Raw genomic sequence first — 21,924 nt, 5'->3', positions numbered from 1 at the left:
GTTCCTGAGGAATTAGTTGTAGAAGAACTCCCCTGCTGACAGCAAAATGCCAACTGCACGTCCTGCACATGTAATGTGTCTGACATTTCCACGTCTCACCAGGTTAACATTTTTTGACAAGTGCTTTATATATATATATATATATATATATATATATATATATATATATATAAGTGTGTGTGTGTTTTATTGCTGCTTTCAAATCTCCATTTTATAAAGCTTAATTTAAAAAGTTATTTTACCTATGAAATCACCTGTGTTTTGATTTAAGTAGATGTAAGTGGTTTCTGAGGACTCATTTCGGAATCAACTGGTATATTTCAGTTGACGGATGCTACAAAATGTTCAAATATCTTGCACAACAGAATTGTTAAATGCTGAAAGAACAGAGTATGATGGACACGTTTAGCTTGGTCTGTCTTGGTTAAATTTTAACCCTCTATATTTCTTCATTCCTAGTCTGCCTCACACTTGGTGAGTTGAGGAAATTCACCAAACTTCCAAGCATTAAAGTGTTATTTTCTTTCACTCCTTCTTTTCAATTACACCAGGGATGTCACCAGCCAGAACTTACCATAACTCCTAAGGCCTATGGTGATCAGATCGTTGAAGTGAAAACTAGATAAACCTTTCAAATTATTTTCATAAGGGAAGGAAGGAAGAAAATAATTTTGGCAACTGGGAAATCTCATCAGATCAGAGGTCACAAAGGGTGTGGGAGGATTTGACGTATGGGAAGGGGATTATAGGTGGCTCAGGTGACCAGCAGATTAGCAACTAGAGGCTGAGTTGGAGCTACAAGTCAGTGAGGAGCAGGAAGGATTATGGAAGCAAAAGCTGCCCATGACAGATGAGTCTAGAGTCCATTTATAGTCAGAAAGGGGAAGAGATGGGTATCAGACACCTGAATTATATTAGGGAAAAACGGGAATGCTATTGAGATTGACCATCCAAACAGGTTAGTACCCTGAGGATTGTTATAGCAGCAGTCACTAGATGACACTGTTACACATGGTCTTACAAGCTTTTTTTCTTAGTGTGCGTGAACAGTGTACAGTCTTTGAAGAAATGAAGTATTGTAGTTTGTTAGGATCTTTTTGGGACGGGGGCATCTATTGCAAACTCTGCCTTATTCCGTTGATCTAGAGTTAATTCTTGGTGCAGAGTTGCTTTGTGGGGACCAGACACTATTGCTTAGGATGAGATTTCTGAAAAAGAGATTTACTGGTATGTTGTTTGTGTTCTCTGTACAAGGACTAACGGTTAGAGTGTAAATAAGTTACACAGAGAAAACACCATGCTTCTACATCACTGATTTCTCTTCCAAAGGGAAATTACAAGGCTCCAATACTTGCTACAACCTGGTATTCTATTCTTCTATTAGCAAAAAAATGTGTTAATATATAGAGCCCTGCAAATCTGTGGATATCAGCTTTCTGTCTATGTTTGCGGATCGGATCTGGATACAAATTTTGTATCTATGCAGGGCTCTATTACTATTTCTTAAACTTCTGAAATGGCTCTGGACAGTAGGTGAAATAGACTCAATTTCAACTATACAGTGATGGTTACAACAAAGACTAGATAGAATGGAAAGACATTCAAGCTCAGAAAAGCTACATTACGAGGTGTATGTGGATTGCCATGGTGGGAAAGAGATTTTATTGAAAATGGCGCACTGAAAGGTAAAGTTCTATGGTATGCCCGTGGGTAAGACATAATTTACTGCCCATATGTATATTTATTGATTTACAGCAGATCTAATTTTAGATATTTCAAATAGGATTTTGAAAGATCAAATTTCTCATTAACTATACAGTACATCTCAATATTAATGCTATCCACAACGAGAATAATAGGTCACTCATGTTAATTAAAAATTATGAATTAGGAATGTGATTCATAAAAATAAATTACTACAAGTTCTTTTTGAGAGATATTTCCAATGAATAACCAAACACTCCTTGGTAATATACTGCACTATATAGAGAGCTAGAGTTCCAAAAGGGGGAGGCACTTCCAACTCAGTCACAGAATATCTGTGTCTTCCAGGTAAAATATAGGACAGATTATATGCCGTTGAGTTCTGCCTACACAGGGTCACTATAGAAACTATGTTTCTTAGAATAGCCATGATTTTCCTTGGCATCCAGCCCTGGAAGCTGCTCGTATAGAGAGGGGAGCACCTGCTTGGCCGAGTCCTCACAATATACTTCCACCCTCCACCACTCCTTCGCCTATGCCCTGGGTTGAATTTTTTTTAAATTGTAAAATATGTGGCTAAGAAGACTGACATGTTATGGCAAATTTTCAGCAGGTCTGCTCAAACTGAATCTACAGGGTTGGAAAAGTCATCTGTCTGAGTAAGCAAAACAAATGCACTCAAATTTTGTGAGTGCAGTTTTAAAGAAACCTGCTAAAATCTGATAATAAGGAGCGTATTGTTGAAGAGGAACACTAGGCTAGTTTTCAAGCATTCTTGATCATTTTCATTAGTGTCTTCACCTTTCTTTCTTAAAGAACTCCCACTCCAACATTTGCTCTCCTTTCCAGCCATCATCGTTCTGCTCAATAGAGATGGTTTAATCTAGAAGCATGAGAGATCTTCTCTGCTGTTTTAGAAGGGTTGTTTGTACATCACATATGCCAGGAAGCAGTTTGTGATGTATTTGTACCAGTTCCGATCTTACAGTATGCTGTGGCATATGCAAAATGCTATGTTATTCATAACACATGCTCTATGCTGATGCTTTCTTGTCTGGTCACATTCCTAAAAGCTGCTATATACTGTCCAATAGATTACAATGACATCACATTAAGAAAAATATTCCTAGGGGTTCTAAATCTTCTCAAAGAATTGTATCACTGGATAAAATAACTTTTTCTTTCACAGACAAATCATAAATGTCAAATATCACCAATTTAAAGTAACTCTTTAAAAGGGAATGCCTCATATGACCTCTTGCTAAATGTTAAAACGGTTGCTTTGTTAGTGAGCACAATACAAAAAAAGTTTCCAGAGGCATAAAGTTGGATGACAGTTATGAGGTTGCTCCCTTAACTCAATATTTTTGGACATCTTGAAATTACCATTATCTTGAGTTACTCACTCTCCTATGCACATGCCTAGCTCACTCAATAGGTGGGGTAGACAGAAGGCATGGCCAGAGTTTCTCCCAATCCCCTTTGGGGTACAATCTCACGGATACATGGGAAGAGCATGCATTGTCCACTGAACCTCTTCAAATGTGTCCTGCATATCAAATGTTTCTTTTCATAACATCTCTAACTAGTGTTTGCTGAGTTTCCAATACTTTGAGAAATTTTTCTCCCTTTAGAAATCAAGTCCCTCTCTGATCATTCCCTAGTCAGCCTCTCTCCATATATCCCTTACGTGACCTACTTATGTCCTAAGAGTTAGAGGTTATTGCTATATCAGGGTGTGGTTACATTAAAATTTCCACAAAAGAGTGTTTGACTGGGAGTCCAATGTGATGCAAATGTCACAGTATTTTTCTCCCATGGAACAAGCATTGCCTCACTGGGATGGGGCTTAAGGTATGTCTGCACCCAGCGCTAACTCTGTGTTCTTACTCAGATGTTGCACCAGCCCCTTCCACCCACACCCAAAGCCTTATCACCCAAGCTTGGTGGTGCTTTAAACCCAGGTCTACCTGGCCCAAATGGAGGTATAAATTAGAGCTCAGGTGCAGCTTTCACTCAATCAAGTAACACTCACTTTGCAGTGAGGACTTAGATTGAAACACTCAAGCGCTGATAGTCCTTAAATGCCTCCCCACAGTTCATAAAGTGTTCCCAGAAGAACAGGCAAGTTCTCCCACAATTCACCGGGAAAGAATCATAGAGAAATTCATCTCATTGCAACACTAAGAACTATGGGATGTGCACCCAGAAGCCCTTGAAACATACACGGGTGAATGTAGCATTAACTAAGACCCAACAATGCAGGTACAACTTTGTTACATAGCTCATCATACCTGGACTGCTAAATTGGGTGTTCTGACCCAGGTGCCAATCACCTGAGTTAAGTTTGCCGTGAAGATATGCCCTAAGAGGTTCCTTTCCCTACTTTTCTGTCTCCAAGTGCAGCATTCCACATCTCATTTTCATTCCCACCTCCCCAGACAAATCAATGGGATTAATCTTTGATTTTCTGTCAATTGCTCTTGGCTATAGGAGTTAAGATTATGCCCTCATGGTGGATGTATCTTGCTTCTACTTTAGCTAGTCACAGAGAGATTATGGATTTACTGTTTTTTAAAAAACACTCTTAGCAATTTTTCCTTCCCACAAAATACAATAATTGACAGACATCAGGCCCTCTGTCCCTGAGTGACTGAGACTATCATTTGGGCAGGGCAAGCGAGGTCTCCTAACACCCTTCTCTTCCCCACCCACCAGTCTTACTTAGGCACCTGCACAAAAGTCAGAACTATGCAGCCCACTGAATCTTAAGATCAACACTATCTCCTTTCCTTATAGGCATGCACCCCATAATGTCAAAATTCGTGTCTCATGCTTTGACCTGAAGCAGAAGCATTTTACCTTCATCTACCTGTTACGGGGATTGTCATAAATATAAAGGGAAGGGTAAACCCCTTTGAAATCCCTCCTGGCCAGGGGAAAGCTCCTCTCACCTGTAAAGGGTTAAGAAGCTAAAGGTAACCTCGCTGGCACCTGACCAAAATGACCAATGAGGAGACAAGATACTTTCAAAAGCTGGGAGGAGGGAGAGAAACAAAGGGGTCAGTATCTGTCTGTATGCTGCTCTTGCCAGAGACAGAACAGGAATGGAGTCTTAGAACTTTTAGTAAGTAATCTAGCTAGGTATGTGTTAGATTATGATTCCTTTAAATGGCTGAGAAAAGCATTGTGCTGAATAGAATAACTATTTCTGTCTGTGCATCTTTTTTGTAACTTAAGGTTTTGCCTAGAGGGGTTCTCTATGTTTTTGAATCTAATTACCCTGTAAGATATCTACCATCCTGATTTTACAGGGGGGATTTCTTTATTTCTATTTACTTCTATTTTTAATAAAAGTCTTCTTGTAAAAAACTGAATGCTTTTTCATTGTTCTCAGATCCAAGGGTTTGGGTCTGTGGTCACCTATGCAAATTGGTGAGGCTTTTTATCCAACATTTCCCAGGAAAGGGGGGGTGCAAGTGTTGGGAGGATTGTTCATTGTTCTTAAGATCCAAGGGTCTGGGTCTGTAGTCACCTAGGCAAATTGGTGAGGCTTTTTACTAAACCTTGTCCAGGAAGTGGGGTGCAAGGTTTTGGGAAGTATTTTGGGGGGAAAGACGCGTCCAAACAGCTCTTCCCCAGTAACCAGTATTAGTTTGGTGGTGGTAGCGGCCATTCCAAGGATAACGGGTGTAATATTTTGTACCTTGGGGAAGTTTTGACCTAAGCTGGTAAAGATAAGCTTAGGGGGTTTTTTCATGCAGGTCCCTACATCTGTACCCTAGAGTTCAGAGTGGGGGAGGAACCTTGACAGGGATAGATCAGAAGAAAAGCAAGATAAACAAAGTGCGTGTCAAGGTTCCTTCCCCACTTTGAATTCTAGGGTACAGATGTGGGGACCTGCATGAAAGACCCCCTAAGCTTATCCTTACCAGTTTAGATTAAAACTTCCCCAAGGTACTTTGCCTTGTCCTTGAACTGTATGCTGCCACTGCCAAGCATCTTACACAAAGACCAGGGAAAGAGCCCACTTGGAGACGTCTTCCCCCAAAATATCCGTCCAAGCCCTACACCCCCTTTCCTGGGGAAGGCTTGATAATAATCCTCACCAATTGGTACAGGTAAACACAGACCAAAACCCTTGGATCTTAAGAACAATGAAAAAGCAATCAGGTTCTTAAAAGAAGAATTTTAATTAAAGAAAAGGTAAAAGAATCACCTCTGTAAAATCCGTATGGTAAATACCTTACAGGGTAATCAGATTCAAAACATAGAGAATCCCTCTAGGCAAAACTTTACGTTACAAAAAGACGCAAAACCAGGAATATACATTCCATACAGCACAGCTTATTTTACTAGCCATTGAACAAAAGGAAATCCAACGCATTTCTAGCTAGATTACTTACTAACTAACAGTTGTACGGCTCCATTCCTGATCTGTTCCCGGCAAAACCATCACACAGACAGACGAACCCTTTGTTTCCCCCCATCCAGATTTGAAAGTATCTTGTCTCCTCATTGGTCATTTTGGTCAGGTGCCAGCAAGGTTATCCTAGCTTCTTAACCCTTTACAGATGAAAGGGTTTTGCCTCTGGCCAGGAGGGATTTTATATCACTGTATACAGAAAGGTGGTTACCCTTCCCTTTATATTTATGACAGTGCGCCTGAAATGTAGGTTAGTTTCTGACAACATTTATCTTGATTAGCTTCACTTGCATGCTGAATGTTTCTATTAACCTATGGTGCTTTGAAAACCTGGATTTTATCCTTCCAAATTCTTAGTGTTTGATTTCAAATCAGGCAGGGGATAGCACACTGATGGTTGAGTCACAACTGGAAAAAATCAATTAAAGCACATACAGTTAATTTTACTAAATTTGCATATTCCAATACTACTGGAGTACAACACTGTTACTATGGTACCAATTAGTACAATGTTGCAAAGATTGTGACCCGTTCTCTAACACTTTTGAAATGTGTCACTTCACAACTACGGCATCATAGCCATTTAAAATAAGCCTCAAGTTTAAAAAATGACTTGTGATTTTGTCTGTCTTCTTTTTCGCTGCCCCACTTGGGATACCTTAAAGGGTCTTGATTTTACAAGAGTGGATGGATGCTCAGCAGGTTAACAATGGAGACACCCAGAAACACTAGCAATTTTTGAAAAATCTTGGCCAGAAACTTCTGATGATTAAATATGACTTTTTGCTTGTTGGCAGTTTATTTTTGCCTCCTTCTCTGGAAAAAAAATACAATATTATCTCTAACCAAATAGTATTTTTTAAGAGCATATCCACATCTTATAACAATGTAGAATTAACTAAGGAGGAAAAGCAACAGATTTGAAAGTCTTAAAGGATTTTTCTAGGGACTTCCTTAGTTTTGTGATAAAGTTGTCAAGGCAAGAACAATGATGCCATTCTTAATGCTTTAAACCCTTAAATATCTAATTAAATTAGAATAAGCATGGTGCAATGGGAGATCATTTTAAAATCTATTCATAAATTTGGTACCTCCCATGTGACAACACAAATTAAGACAGATTAGAATACAATTGTGAAAAAATGGAAGGGAGAAAAGTTGATCAAATTACTTCAATAAATACTGCTGAAAGATATGAGGGCAGAAAAGAACACGCTCATGCAAGAGTAACAGACAGTTCACAAGTGCTATGGAGAGTGAAGAGACAGTTTTCAGTAAATCCAGACTGATCATTTTTTACCCTCATAGAGTGGGGTATGTCAGTCTGTAGGATTCAGGGCTCACTGTGCAATACAGAGTTTACCTGCTTGGAGAGCTCTTTCTTATGGCTCAGGCATCAAAACCATCTTGCTATGGCTCATACCTACAGAAAACAGTACAACTCACCCTCCTGGGGAAGGGACAGGCAGCCAGACAACAAAAAATGGTAGCCTAGGGCAAAATGAATAAGCAAAGTTGGCCCACAAACCAGGGACTCCTGCAGCTGGGGGAAAAGGAAGGATCTGACCTTTGGCATAAATTTCCTTGTCCCCACTGTTTTGGAGTTCCCTGGGCCCTGCATACTGAAGCCATACAAGGACGACAATGCAGGAGCATTTAGATGAATGTAGCTGGGACAAGAAGCAGCTCTGTAGCAATTAATTTTCTATACTAAATGAAATAGAACCCTTTTTGTTATATTATTTTCATTTTATCAGCTCCCTTTCCTACTTTATTTTAATTACTGACTAGCATCCAGGTAACCAATTAGTACAACATTAGCATCAGGAGAAATTCAGATGCCAGTTTGTAAAAAGGCTGTTGACTGTTTCCTGCCTTATGTCAGAGAGGCTATTTAAAGAGAGAGAGATAAGCACTTGCATTTCCTACACAGTATCACAAGAAGCGAGATAAAACGTGCACCTGAGTGCCACAAGTCCTTTACCTCTAGGGCTTTCTGAAAATGAACACCTAGGGTATTCAGTGCTATTAATAGTTAGAGCAAACCATATAAAATATCACAATCTACCCTAAATATAAAAATGTCTGCTGACTTCTTCAAAAAAGGAAGCAAAGGGGGAAAATTGCCCATGTGCTTAAAATTACTACATTTCTCCATCCCAAAATGCAGACTTTTATATGAATGATTGCCACTTTCAAGATCATTGGTCTGTCTCAGGTTACTGGTGAATAAATCCAATAAGTCACTCTTTGTTATGAAGACTCTAGCTGCCAGAGTTTTGTTTTGTTTTTTAAGAGGAGAAATTCAGTATGATTCTTGCCTGAGCTTCAATGGGACTGCTCGTGTGCTTAAAGTTAAGCACAACTTTAAGTGCTTCGTTAGACCAAAGAGAACAATTGGTGAAGGAAGATGATCTGGATTAATCTTTCCCCCATTTCTAATATCTAATGTTTTTTAAAATAATATCATGCCAAAGGCCCTGATGTATCAAGGTACTTAACCATATGCCCAACAATAAGCATGCAAGTAGTCCCACTGCTTACTCGTGTGCTTAAATACCCTGATGAATCAGTGCCAAAGGATGGACAAGGGGATAGATAACAAATGTATTTACAATTTTTGAGGGCATTCATGTTTTGAATAAAAAGAACACTATAGCTTATTTGGACAACTTGTTTTCAGAATTCTGTACTACGTACTGTACCTGCAAAACCAGCATCACCCCAACTTTTCTCTGATTCCTACCTCGTACACCAAAAAAGGAAAGTGCTTCCTATCATTGAAAAACAGGGATAACAGATCATTATTGAAATCCAGGTTACTTAACAGACCTGCTAATTTCTTTTTTCACACCAGAGAGAGTTTGGCTGTTGTACTGTAGCTCTATCTCTGCTTAAACCTATCAAGCTGATAGTTGCTCTAATTTAACTCCATTACTCTTTTGTCTTGACAACAAGAGTGTAGTCATTTCCCAAAAAGCAACCTCTTTTCTTCCTCTTTGAGGTTTATTTCAAACAATTTTCTTTCTTCTTAATGAGACTGATCCATATGTTTGCTGTTGCACATTGTGTTCAGTTAATGGGAAGATTTTCAAACACTATGAAAAAGCTTCTTTCATTTTTCCCTCTCTCAGCTTTGTGTTCTTTTGAATAGCTGCTTTAACTATTGCATTAGATACAATGTTCTGAATTCAACATGTTTTATTTCTGAACAGTGCTTTTCCTCCTGCCCCATAAACCCAATCTCCCCATGCTAGTCAGTTCAATATGCCTGTATCGCTTTTCCCCTCATTTCTCCAGTCCTCATTTTGTCTACATCAAATTATAAGAGATTAAGGTGTTTTTTAAAGCTGTTTTGATCAGGCATCCTGCGGTGAAACATCATACGTTAACTGGTGTATTGGAACTGCCACTGAGGTACCATTAGGCAACAATTACAGGACTTTTAAACTTTTGTTGTTACTGTTTCCCATTAAGTCAACTCATGGTCATTATTTGAAGGAAGAAAATGCATCCACTCTGTTCTTTTTGGTGGTAAATGAACTGTGTGCTTTCTGTCTGTGAATCAATGAAAAGCTTAAGAACAAAATCGCATGTCTGAATTGACAAAATAGGTTTCTAAAACACCAAGAGTATATCTAATATTATACCAAAGAAACTATAGGCCGAATGCAGAAACTGCTGCAACTACACACCTAATTAATATTAAGACAATGATAAAACTCACTGAACTTTGTTGGCACATTATCCTCAACTTTGTGCCAAGGCTTTGTGGTATTCATCGCGCTATTTCATTATGGATTGATTTGAACACCCTTCAATGGCAGGATACGATAAGAGGAGTCATAGGTTTCAGCTTTAGTACTTCAAAGGGCCGGTTTCCCTGTGTCTTGAACCTTGGGCAGTCATTTACATCTATGCAAAGTGGGTATACATCCTCTAACACTTTGAACAGGTGTAATTAGGCAGAGAACAGGCCCCCTATTATTGACTCTCTTGGTTTGCTCTCCACAATTTAGTAAAGCATAATACTTTTGGTGCCACAAAAATCAGGAGAGGCAAAGGAACATTTAAAACTAATTTGTGTCCCCGACTGGAGACCAGCCAGCCACAGACCAGTCCTCAGCATAAAGTAGGTTGGCCTGATGGCTGCTCTACCTAGACTCCTATGGCTCCAAGAGGTTGTTCTGGCATCCAGGAATCACCATGGTGTAGACATGCTCAGCCAACCCCCTTTCCCCATGACACACAACTGTATGCCAGGGTTCAGACGTGGGAGTGGCCTAGGAAATGCCATGTTGGCCCTACATCACTAGAGTTTTGTCTATCTATGGGAAATCCTCCAGTAAAAATAGAAACTGGCTTGGTAAGGGGTTTATGGTTGTTTTCTATCCGCAGAGAAGAGCAAAGCAACCTTGGTGGACCAGAAAACGTTACCCAGAGTATTTTTCAATTAAATATTAATTACTCTCTTCAGCAAGATATGTGTCAGGACATAGAAGCCCACACAAATCTATTCCTGTGGTTTTACATGGGAGGATGCATGATAGAGCCTGACTATTTTGGTTTATAATTATGGATACATAACTGACCCAATAATTTAGACCTAATGCAGTTTTACTATAAGTGTAGAAAACTCACTCAACATTTAGCAGTGTCCTGATCTTTTATGTACCATTGTTATCTTCCATATCTTGTAACCTATACTCCCTACAACTCTTATCTCTTCCTCGGGCATTTGCCTTCTGCAGCCTGATGACAACACAACTCACTGGGATAGGACATCCCTGTCCATGTCCCTTGACCAAGGCTGAATGGGATTTTTAGTTTCACGAGCTCCTTATCCTTCAGCACCTCTCTTCAGAGATTACAGAGAGCTCTCTTCCCTTTGGGGATGTCTGTGTGAAATTACCAAGACAGCCGTAATCTTAATAGAACAAAATAGTAAAAATAGTATTAGTAATACTAATAATAGTAATAGTATTAGTAAAAATAGAAAGAATGAAATTGAAACAAAAGACACAGGTTGCTTAATGTATCTAATGTATCTATGCCTTTCCATAAACGAAACTAAATTCGGCATTCTCAACTTAAGTGAAAGCAATACCCCCGCTGACCCCCCTGGTCAGATTGGCAGCCTTCCTTGCTGTCCAAATGCCAATTCCTCTTAGCTGTCTCCAGGCCCTATTTATCAAGTCCATGCATGTGGGTCAGCTTGCATGCCCAAGCATACCTCCTCAACCTAGGGCAGCCATTCCTGCTTTTCAAAGCACTTTTCTCTTACATTTCTCTTACATTTTCTTTTACATTAGGGGGCTGGCAAGATAGTTTCATTCTCTGCTTTCTAGAAGATAGCCCTCTGAGTAAGAGACGATGCTTAACAACAATTAATAGCTCCCTTTTTATTGCTAAAATATGGCTCAGATTCTGTCTTTCACAGAGCACCTTGGTTGGATGTATCTAGTTTTGGTTAGGTCTCTCGTTCAACCCCTGTAATCAATTTTTCTTTTTCCAAGAAATGAGTTATGGGCAGACCCCTAGACCCTCCACTGTTATGCTGAAGTCCACTATCCAAGCTAAAAAGGTAAATACCCCTAAGTAATTGCCATCATGTCTTGATTTATTGCACTGGGTCTTGTTGACCGAGCGTGACTGTGTAAATGAATATATACAATAATGAAAATGTAAAGGAAAAGATATGTAGAATATCATAACGAGGCAAAAAGATAGGAAATTAAATTGTGAAGAACATTTGTAAAAACAGAGAGTCAAGTATTCTTTTGGTTTGTGTATGCAACTGACAAACATGCACATTCCACTACTGACATATCACTAATCAAAAAATCTAAACCTTCCTGTTTTTATTCATTGTGATAGTATATTCTATTTCAGTAGCATCCGTAAAAGAAACTTACACAGATATTAAAACTCCACAACTTCAAATGACAGCATTTTTTCAGCATCTGATGAAAACAGGATATATACAGTCATCAAATGTAATTAGTTATATGTTGTTGGTGGACTGAAAAATACAAAGTTAAAAATATAAAATAAATACTTTTTTTACATTCACTTACGAACATCTCAGCTATAGAACTAGAACTCAAAAAGATGAGGAACCTTGTTAACTGGAGCGAAAGACAGTTTCAGGTGAAATCTAGTAGCACAGTATGTTGTCCACCACAGATTGAAACTCAAGGAAGAAGGGCTTTAGCTGCTGTGATAACTGTGTTTTATCCTCTAGGTTTGCAGAAAGATTGCTGTTGCTGACTTTCCAAATTGTGTATGCTGCAGATCCACTGAATGCATGCAGTGTGAAGGCGGGGCGACCAGTTGAGTCAGAGGCACTTGGAGAGGAACATCTCCAGTTTTTATATGTATGGTTTATTTATTGTAGAATAATTTATATTATTTTAATCTCTAATTTGTTTATTGTAGAATAAATTATATGATTTTAATCTCTAGTTCCCCTGCAGGGCTGACACAGAACATTATGATGAAATGATTATGATTAGTTTCCTTAGGTGAGATTCTGAACCCCACTGCCGCCATTATGGTCCCTTAATGCCAGGTACAATGATGATCATCGACTACCACCACTGAAGTTGTGCAGTTAGGAAATACAATTTATGGCTCTCAGCAGGAGCAGGAAGTCTGGAGTGACATCCAGGACTTCCTGAGAGACAATTTACAATAGTACAATCTTTGGAATATATAGCTACATCTTGATCCTGCTAGGACTTATGCAGTGCTTATCTTTAAGCATGTGAATAGTCTCATAGAAGCTATTGGGGATTATTCATGTGCTCAAAATTAAGCCTATGTATACCTCCTCCAGGACAGGGGTTACAGAGCTCGGATTAGACCGAGCTTTTAAAAGCAATTTGATTTAGAAAAGTAAACGGACAGTAGTAAAAATGATAAAATAAACAGAAGAAAAATGACCATTTTACAGGCTCAGTAAGAATCTTAAAACACTAGATGTTTTTCTAAAAAAATGTGCCCACACTCAAGCACAAAATATGGACTTGATGAAGGAATTACTGGGTGAAATCCTATGGCTTGTGTTATGTAGGAAGACAAACTAGATGATCAGAATGGTCCCTTCTGCTCTTACAGTCTATGAATCTATGAAAACTCAGAACACTAGCTGACAGTCTCCTGTAAGCTAAAGTCTGGATTTAAAGGAAAATTTTTCCCCCTCTTTTTGTTGTTTTTTTTGTTTGTTTGTTTTTTGGTAAATTGTGTAACATTAGTATTCTTGGTTTTGGATGAGATTTTTTGATCCATTTTCCTAAAGCTCAATTCTTTGTGATGTTGTAATGTAAGGATATCTGTGGTACATTCTGCAGCACTGTGGGTGTCTTCTGCCCTACTAGACATACTTGAAATATCCAGCAGCAATCCAATGGTTAAGTGGCAGCCACAGGACTATATTTGGGATTCCTGAACTGGATTTAAAGTTCCACAGGAAACAGAGAGCTCATTGTCCTGAGGGTCTATGCTTGTGACAAGAATATTATGATCTGAGGAAACATGTTTTCCAGAGCACACACCAATGACAGTTGTTGCTGAGTACTTTGGCCCAGTATGAAGGAAGTTCCTTCTATGCCATGGGAACAGGAAAGAGGTGAGAACAGGAAGAATGTTATTTTTATTTCTACTTGACTCTGTTTTACAAATGTTATTCACAATTTAAATTTCCTAGATTTTTGCCTAGAAGCTCTGTGAATCAGTTATGATATTCCACCTGGCTCTTCCTCTACATTTTCATTATTGTATCTTTTCATTTATACAGTCATGCTAGGTCCACATAACCCAATGCAATAAAATTATTCCCCACTTTCTTTAAAAGCTTGAAATGCTGTAGGTGAAACTAACCAAAATGTTTACTAACTTTTTGTATTTAATATTGTGTCAATCTATCAAACAGACAAAGAGGGAGCGTTCCCTAATTCTGTATTGTTAATAAAACTAATACAATATGAACTAATATTTTTGGGGCTGTAAAATATATGCTCAACTGTAACATTGAGAAAACAGATTTCAGCATAACAACAATCAAGTGACTCCACTGCTGGTGCTCCACATTTTACAGTAAATGTCACTGTTTGCCAGATTTGGCACATCCATAACCTGTTTGTAAATCACAAAAATTGTTTCAAAGCTCCCCCATTCAATGATGGAATCACATTTTCTTGGAAACTCCAAGCATGTCATCTATCTCTGTCAGAAAGTCATCAGTGAACAATAAAGTAAAGTGTCACCACATGTCATTAATGAGAAATCCTCTAGTCTTCCTGACTCTTCCAGTCAAGACATAAAGCGGTAGCAGAAATAGACACATCAAATGAAAAATAATGTGAAATAGCTATTAAAGAAGTTGTTGACATTCGAGCATAAAAACACCTGGAAAATTGAAATTTAAAAATAAAGAGCTGTCTCTTCTATATTTTTGAAGTGCTCTTGGCAGCTGCTGTATATTCGGAGATATTTTGTTTACCTTTGATACCTGTTCTTAGAAGTATTTACTGGAATCTAAATGTAAATCTTGCATTTATCCAGAATGATGTAGAAGTCTGAATAATGGGGAACACTCACAAGAGATAAAGATATATTTTTTCAGGACAGAAATGTTTTTCTGTCCTGAAAAAAGTTAATGAAGCACAATAATAACGACAAAGTAATTTATCACATTACTGATTACAGTATGTGCCATTTCCTAGACAACAGGAAAATGTATGGACCCATGCAGTACTCCATCCTCTATTACCTACATTGAATGGCAAAGTAAATTTATCAAGATCTTATTAACGGCCAGAGCAAAATATAAGGGGGAATGGGTACTTGTTTTGTGACCCATGAAAACTGAGGACTACAGCTTTTTTAGTTAAAGTCATATATAACCTTAAAGGAAATATGATAAAAGTTGCATCTACTGCATGAAACCTGCATTCATTTGGAAAAAGTTAATCTGAAGCCAGATCCAACTAAAACCTTAAACAGCAACCTTCTTTAATTCTGCTAAAATCCTCTCAGCATCAAGAGTGTATAAAGTCTTAAATCTGGTGCACAATGCTCAATAATTATGACCATTAATATCTGAATGCCCATGAAGAAAGTTCACACATGGGATCAGATCAATGATTTGATCACTAAAAACAAAGGCAAGCAGAACTTTTCCTAATTAACTACAAGGTTTTAGCCACTAATTCCCATTCAAGGTTTGTTTTATATAGTGTCCATCATGCAAAAAAAGATTGCTGTTCTTGGGTGATAATATCTTTTACTGAACCGACTTCTGTTGGCAAAAGAGACAAGCTTTTGAGCTGCACAGAGTTCTTTTGATGCTATCTGTCTGTCTATCTGCAAAGGAGCCATATGTCTACAAATGTGAGAAAATCCTGTATGGCCAATAGGCTCTGCCTGAGATGTATTTGTTATGACAAAAAAAAAATCTCTTGACTGGCCAACAGCTCATTCAGCATAGGACCTGAGGCACAATTGGGATCTTCGTATTCTGTTAAAAATAAATCACACTGTTGGACGTTTTCAAGATGCTGACTAGCATCGAACTTCTGATAACAGTAAAAACTTAGTATCTACAGAATAAATCATTTTCCCAGTCCAGAACTGCAGGGGTGAAATTAAGAAATTGCTATTTTTTATTAAGCAAGTGTGAAGTCTTCTCATTTCAGGGCATAAACAGCATACAGCATGATATGCACATTTTAATGAGGCACTTACTTTTTTGTTTAAAACATTAATGTTTACAGTTTCCATGACTTAAAAAAAGTTCTAAAACTTCTCTTTCAAAGAGGTCTCCAACTGTCAAGTTTTGGCTTCAAGAGCTAATAAAGCTTGACTCCGAGTTTTTTCCATCCTTTTAAGCACATCTCTGAGAAATTATGTCTACCTTAAAAATGCCTGGAAACCACTCAAAAGAGTGCTGGCTAAAACGTAAAGCTAATATTAGTTTCTAGAGCCAATCTGCTAGGTTTTCAAGTGATCCACAAAATTGGCACTTATCCCAAAGAAAGAAAAAAGAAAAAAAAAAGAGTCTTGCAACATATCACCCTCTCCTATGGGAAAAAGCTTCAGATGATAGAAACAGAGTCTACTCAACCTGAATGCTGCTGAATGGACTGTGACTTTTCCTCAAGGAGCCTACAGATTCCAAGGATTTCACAGAAGTTCAGGACAATCTGTACAGAGGTTCTGTTCCTTTACGCAGATTGCAGGGGTTCTCAAACTGGGTGTCGTGACCCCTCAGGGGTTGCAAGGTTATTACATGGGGTGTTGCAAACCGTCAGCCTCCACCCCAAACCCCGCTTCACCTCCAGTATTTATATTAGCATTAAATATAAAAAAAATGTTTTTAATTTATAAGGCAGGGTCACACTCAGAGGCTTACTGTGTGAAAGGGGTCACCAATACAAAAGTTTGAGAACCACTGTAGGGTCCTCTGCCCTCCCTGAGACTCTGTGACAGCATGGCTCCATTGGAGATATGTAACCAGGACTTCCTTTAGTCACTCCTGCCTTCGGGACCCACACACATGCTTCCTGGCATGAAGGGGATCACAGAACAGTTAATACAGGATCAGATTGCATCTGCTTTCTGCCAGCTTTTTCTGACAGTCTGTGATAGCATCTTTGGATCTCCAACCTCAAAATAGGGCTGGTGCAAGTGGGGATGGTCCTACTGAAGTATCTGAACTGCTCCCCCAATGTAAGATAAGGCAGTTCCATGCAGAGGAGACCCCTCCACACTTAAAATACTGGGGAAACAATTACCTCTTTGTAGGTAGTAAATAGGAATGAGGGATTTGAAAAATGATAACTAAAGAAGAATGAACACTCCTAATATCAACTGTAAAAACATACAGTCCTGTGCATTAAGCATTTTGAGTAAAAACCACATTATGCTCTACCCCGCACACCTTCTTTAGCAAGGGGTTACTCCCTAGCCCCTGAGTCAGAGAATAATTGTATCAAATAATGGTGTAATTATAGAACAAGACATTATTATTATAAAGGATATTATTTAGACCCTTGTGGGATGCTTAAGCTTGCTCATCAATACATTTCTGAGTGACAGCTGAGTTACTTAAATATACAAGCAGTAGCATGTAAGACCTGTGGACAGTTTGTCCATTCTGTCAAAGACAGATAAATCCTGACCCAGCTGCAGGACAAAACAACTTGCTAAAACATGAGCTGAGGCAGATAGTTCAGACTCATGGGAACTAAATATTATATGCTTCAGAGGCTCCTGGAATAACAAAAAAGCTACATATAAACTATGTTGAGAAGCATACACAGGAAAGGCAGATGCTGTCCTCAAGACAAGTCCACCCACTAAAACCTTACTGCTAAATACGCTTTGCTTCCACACTGAGCAAAAAGCAACAACAAGAGCAGTGAATATACTGCAGAAGTAAAAACCAGAGTTGTCCTGTGGGAGTAATATATGAATTGCTTTAAAATCAATATAGTTATGTTATCCTTTTATTAGTTTTCACCCCAGTCTTGTAATTGTTGGGTACCTTAATTGGCTGATTAGAGTCCAATGCTCAGGGTACATTGCATTCCTCTTAAATAAAAACCCCGTTTGTTGAGAAGAACATTATGTTGAAACAGATGCTTGAGTATACTTAATGCTTAGTTTACACATCTGCATTTTATATTGTGTATATTTACTTTAGATTAATTATATCTTCTGCTACTTAACATGGTCACCCAGAAATTCGGAACTGATGCTGTGGTCCAGATTTATTGTCTTGGTCTTCACTTGCATCTGCATTTTAGAAGAACAAACACCTGTTCATATGCGAATTCTCAGATTCCAAGAACAAAAGGGACCATGGTGACCATTTAGTCTGACGTCCTGTATAACACAGTCCATGGAATTCCCCCAAAATAATTCCTAGAGCATACTTAAAAAAAAAAAACCCTAACTTGATTTAAAAATTGTCACTGATAGAGACTTACTGCAACCCTGGGAAAATTGTTCCAAAGGTTTATTACTCTCATAATTAAAAATTTATGCCTTATTTCCTGTCTGATTTTGTCTAGTTTCAACTTCCAGCCATTGGATAACGTTATACCTTTTGCTGCTCGATTGAAAAGCCCATTATTAAATATTTGTTCCCCCATGTAGGCACTTACAGCCTGTAATCAAGTCACCCTTTAACTTTTTTTTGTGTGAAGCTAAACAGATTGAGCTCTTTGAGTCTCTCATTATAAGGCATATTTTCTAATCCTTTAATCATTCTCAGGGCTGTCCTCTGAACCCTCTCCAATTTATCAACATCTTTCTTGAATTGCGGGTGCCAGAACTGGACACAGTATATTTCTAGTGCCAAATATAGAGGTAAAAAACCCCTCTACACCAATTTGAGATACTCCTGTTTATACATCCCAGGATTATATTAGCTCTTTTGGCCACAGCATCACACTGCGAACTCACACTCCACTGAATATCCGACCACGACCCCCCAATTCTTTTTCAGAGTCACTGCTTCCCAGGATAAAATCCCTCATCCAGTAAGTAGAGCCTATATTCTTTGTTCCTAGATGTATACATTTACATTTAGCCATATTAAAGTGCATATTGTTTGCTTGTGTGCAGTTTACCAAGTAATTCAGATTGCTCTGAATTAGTGACCTATCCTCTTCATCATTTATCACTCCCGCACGAGCCCTTTAACAGCCTAACACACACCAGCATACACAAGCATTAGCATTCACAATGGCAAAATAGTTGGGAGCCAATGGGTTTTGTGGGAGCAAATGTTAATTCTTTTGTATATGCACATTTTAGGGTGTATGCAACTTTTATATTTTTTTGCAGGTGTCTGCACCTACCAAGAGCAAGTCAATTTTGAATGAACACAAGTGAAGACTGGGTAAAGGCATGTGTATTAGTTTAAACTGGTAAGTTTTTTTTTACTTCTGCTTCAATTAATTCTTGTGACAGAGAGCTTGCACTTTTTTGGGTATTAGGCTGATAAAGTTTACGACATTTTCATGGTACCAATAAGCATCCTTGTGTAATAGGTATTTATACTGAACGATCTCTAACAGGAGTTATAACAGAGTTCAATACAGTGAATTTTGATCCCCAGCCTCAAACACAGAAGCCGAACAGGAAAATCTCTTTTCTTTTGTTTATACATCGCCAACAAGAAACCTTGCAAAAAGGATTCCCTTCCCCAATACCCCCGCAAACGCATTGATCTTCATAAGAAAAGGGACTAAAGGCACTTATTATCAAATTCATGTAATTGTAGGGTTCCACACGAAACATCAATGTTCTCTTTCAATTTTCAAGTCCAATGATTATCTATACGTTATAATATGAAAAGCCAGAAATTCACTCATAATAGTATCCTAGATATTAATTGCCATTGAAGGTTTTCTTCAGGCATATTCAGTCAGCAAGGTATGCCAAATCATGCAGAATATTAAAAAATTTCCCCCTTTCCAACAAAGAACTATTCAGACAATACAAGATATTTCAGGAGTATATTTCTGTAGTATTCTGCAATTAGGATGGCATGAATGTTAATATTATAAATAAGTCAAGTACCATCCTTGACTCCTCTCTCCTTTACTGATCATATTTAAGCTGTGGCTAAATCCTGTTCTTTCTTCCTTTGTAGCCTATTCAAAATCTTTCCCATTTATTCCATGCTTAGTGCCAAACCCTTTGGTCCATCCCTCAATTATCTCCAGCACAGACTACTGTAACATCCTTCTCTCTAGCCACCTAACTTCCCTCCAGTCTATCTAAAATGTGACTGCCAAACTCATCTTCCTTGCAATGAAAAGGCTGAGTCCCCATCCTGTTCTCAACAGATCATACACACCCTGAGTCTGTATCCAAACTCACCCCTTTCATAGTTTTTATTATTATTGTTGCTGTTTTGTATTATGGTCGAACCCACTGTTCTAAATCAAGCTCAGGTCCCCATTGTGCTAAGCGCTGTATAAATACACAGGATGTCATCCTGACCCTCACAAATGCCAATCTAATTGGCTTTACTGGCAATTCAAAAAGAATAGCACAACAAAAAAATTCCTCCCATTAGCTGGCCATCTCTAGAGTGGCCCTACATGAGCCCCCATATCCCAGCTCCATATTTCTCTCTCCCAGGGAGGCTGCTCCAACTTGCTTTATATCACTGGAGGAGTTAACAAGCTAGACTTGCCACAATAAATCATCACAGCTTCAGAAGCTTTTGTTCTAACAACTGCTACAGGGTTGGTTAGGCTCGTTCATCACTATGGCCTTCAACTTCCCTTAAAAGCCCATCTCCTTCTGGGTCACTTTCAAGCTCCTTGCCCTTGCTTCCAAGGCTCTGCCCTGCCTACATCTGATTCCTGGTCTCCCACCATTCACCTGTTCAGTCCCTGTATTCCACCACTTCTGCATCACTCGCCATGCCCCTTCTTCCCTTCTCCCAAGCTGACACCTACATCTGGAAAGTCCTCTCTGATCCTGCATGGCACACAAACTCCCTCCCACTCTTCATATCCCTCCTCAAAATACAACTTTCCCTACAACTGCTCCAACTACCATCTAATTAATTCTCTTTAAACAATAAAAATAATTTACAAATGTTATTATATAAAAAATAAGCCCTTAGGAACAAACATGACCGTGTACTGTGACAACCTTGTTTGCCTATCCCTCTCTCTAGTCCCCTTGTCTGTTATCTCCCCCAAAGTTCTCTCTTCTGGTGATCCACTTAGATTGTGTGTGTTTTGAGATAGGCACCATACTTTCACTAACTATGCAATGCACCACCCAAGACAATCATACTAGTTACAAATATTAAATAATAAACTGTAATCTGTTACAGATCCTGTGCAAAACTGCTCAGAAAGTAGATATGAATGTGGCTCTTTTAATTAACATAAATTATTTAGGCTGTCCACCAAAACAGATTCAATTTTATAGGAAACCTGTAGTGAATGACTTTTCATAGGTATTTCATGCTCCACGCCCAGGCTTCTTGCTACAGTGTCCTCGAGCTGACAACCATATATTTGTCCCTCTTCTTTTTCTCTTATTATTTTACTGACCATTATAGTTGAGTCAGTATATGACCCTTCATTTAACTGTGCTGTGTATCCTATCCTTCCAACAAAACACCCATATTTTAGGAGACCAAAGGACAGTAGAAACTGAATAGATGCCTCTCAGCAATTTCTGTTCCATAGGCTTCAAACAGAAGAACAGCATATCAATTTTTCTCTACCTCTGATATTTTGAAACAAAATTGGTTCCACCCTTGGTTAAATTCTGGCCTTGCTCTGCTTGATTTTCTCTCCCTACCTTTTTACATAGCTATGTAATTTAGTCAAATGATAGTTTAAGTACTATTATTCTAAATGATCTCTCTTTAATTGGCATTTGCAGTATTCAGGCTGTCTCAATTACATTAGACTTGAAAGGCCATTTTACTTGCATATCTTTTAATAATGTGGCAAGTTTACCAGGTTTTACTCATTAAGGGCTAGAACGTGGCACTGGGGTAAGTAGCTCATCGTTAGGGGCAGTGTGAAGCTGCACTGGTGCAGCTAGAACACCAGGGGGCAAAAGACAGCTTCTGGAGCTCCAGAATGTGCAGCAGTGCATGCCTCTAGCATCCTTTTGTACTGGGCAGCTTACCTCCCCAATGCAGATAGCCAGCTCTGCTTGCTGTATGCAAGGGGATGGACCTCTGGACCTATGTTCTCGGGGCCCTGGCCACACTCAGGCGAGTAGGAAGGGAGAAATACTTG

At 38.7% G+C, this 21,924-nt stretch overlaps 1 protein-coding gene and 1 long non-coding RNA gene across 7 annotated transcripts in view; one reads left to right on the top strand and one right to left on the bottom strand.

Annotated features, from left to right (window-relative positions):
- TENM2 (teneurin transmembrane protein 2) overlaps positions 1-21,924 on the bottom strand; it is a 2,093,216-nt gene that overhangs the window by 445,312 nt on the left and 1,625,980 nt on the right. The window lies entirely within an intron of this gene.
- Positions 13,622-21,924, top strand: part of LOC125640913 (uncharacterized) — a 54,395-nt gene continuing 46,092 nt past the window's right edge. Inside the window, exons 1-2 of the long non-coding RNA XR_007357936.2 lie at positions 13,622-13,760; positions 18,986-19,068. This is a non-coding gene — a long non-coding RNA (uncharacterized LOC125640913). The remainder of the gene's footprint in view (positions 13,761-18,985; positions 19,069-21,924) is intronic.

Source organism: Caretta caretta, chromosome 8 (genome assembly GCF_965140235.1).
Source record: "Caretta caretta isolate rCarCar2 chromosome 8, rCarCar1.hap1, whole genome shotgun sequence".
Lineage (NCBI taxonomy): Eukaryota > Metazoa > Chordata > Testudines > Cheloniidae > Caretta > Caretta caretta.
Note: the sequence above shows the minus strand (reverse complement) of the source record. Positions and strands in the feature narration are given on the sequence as shown.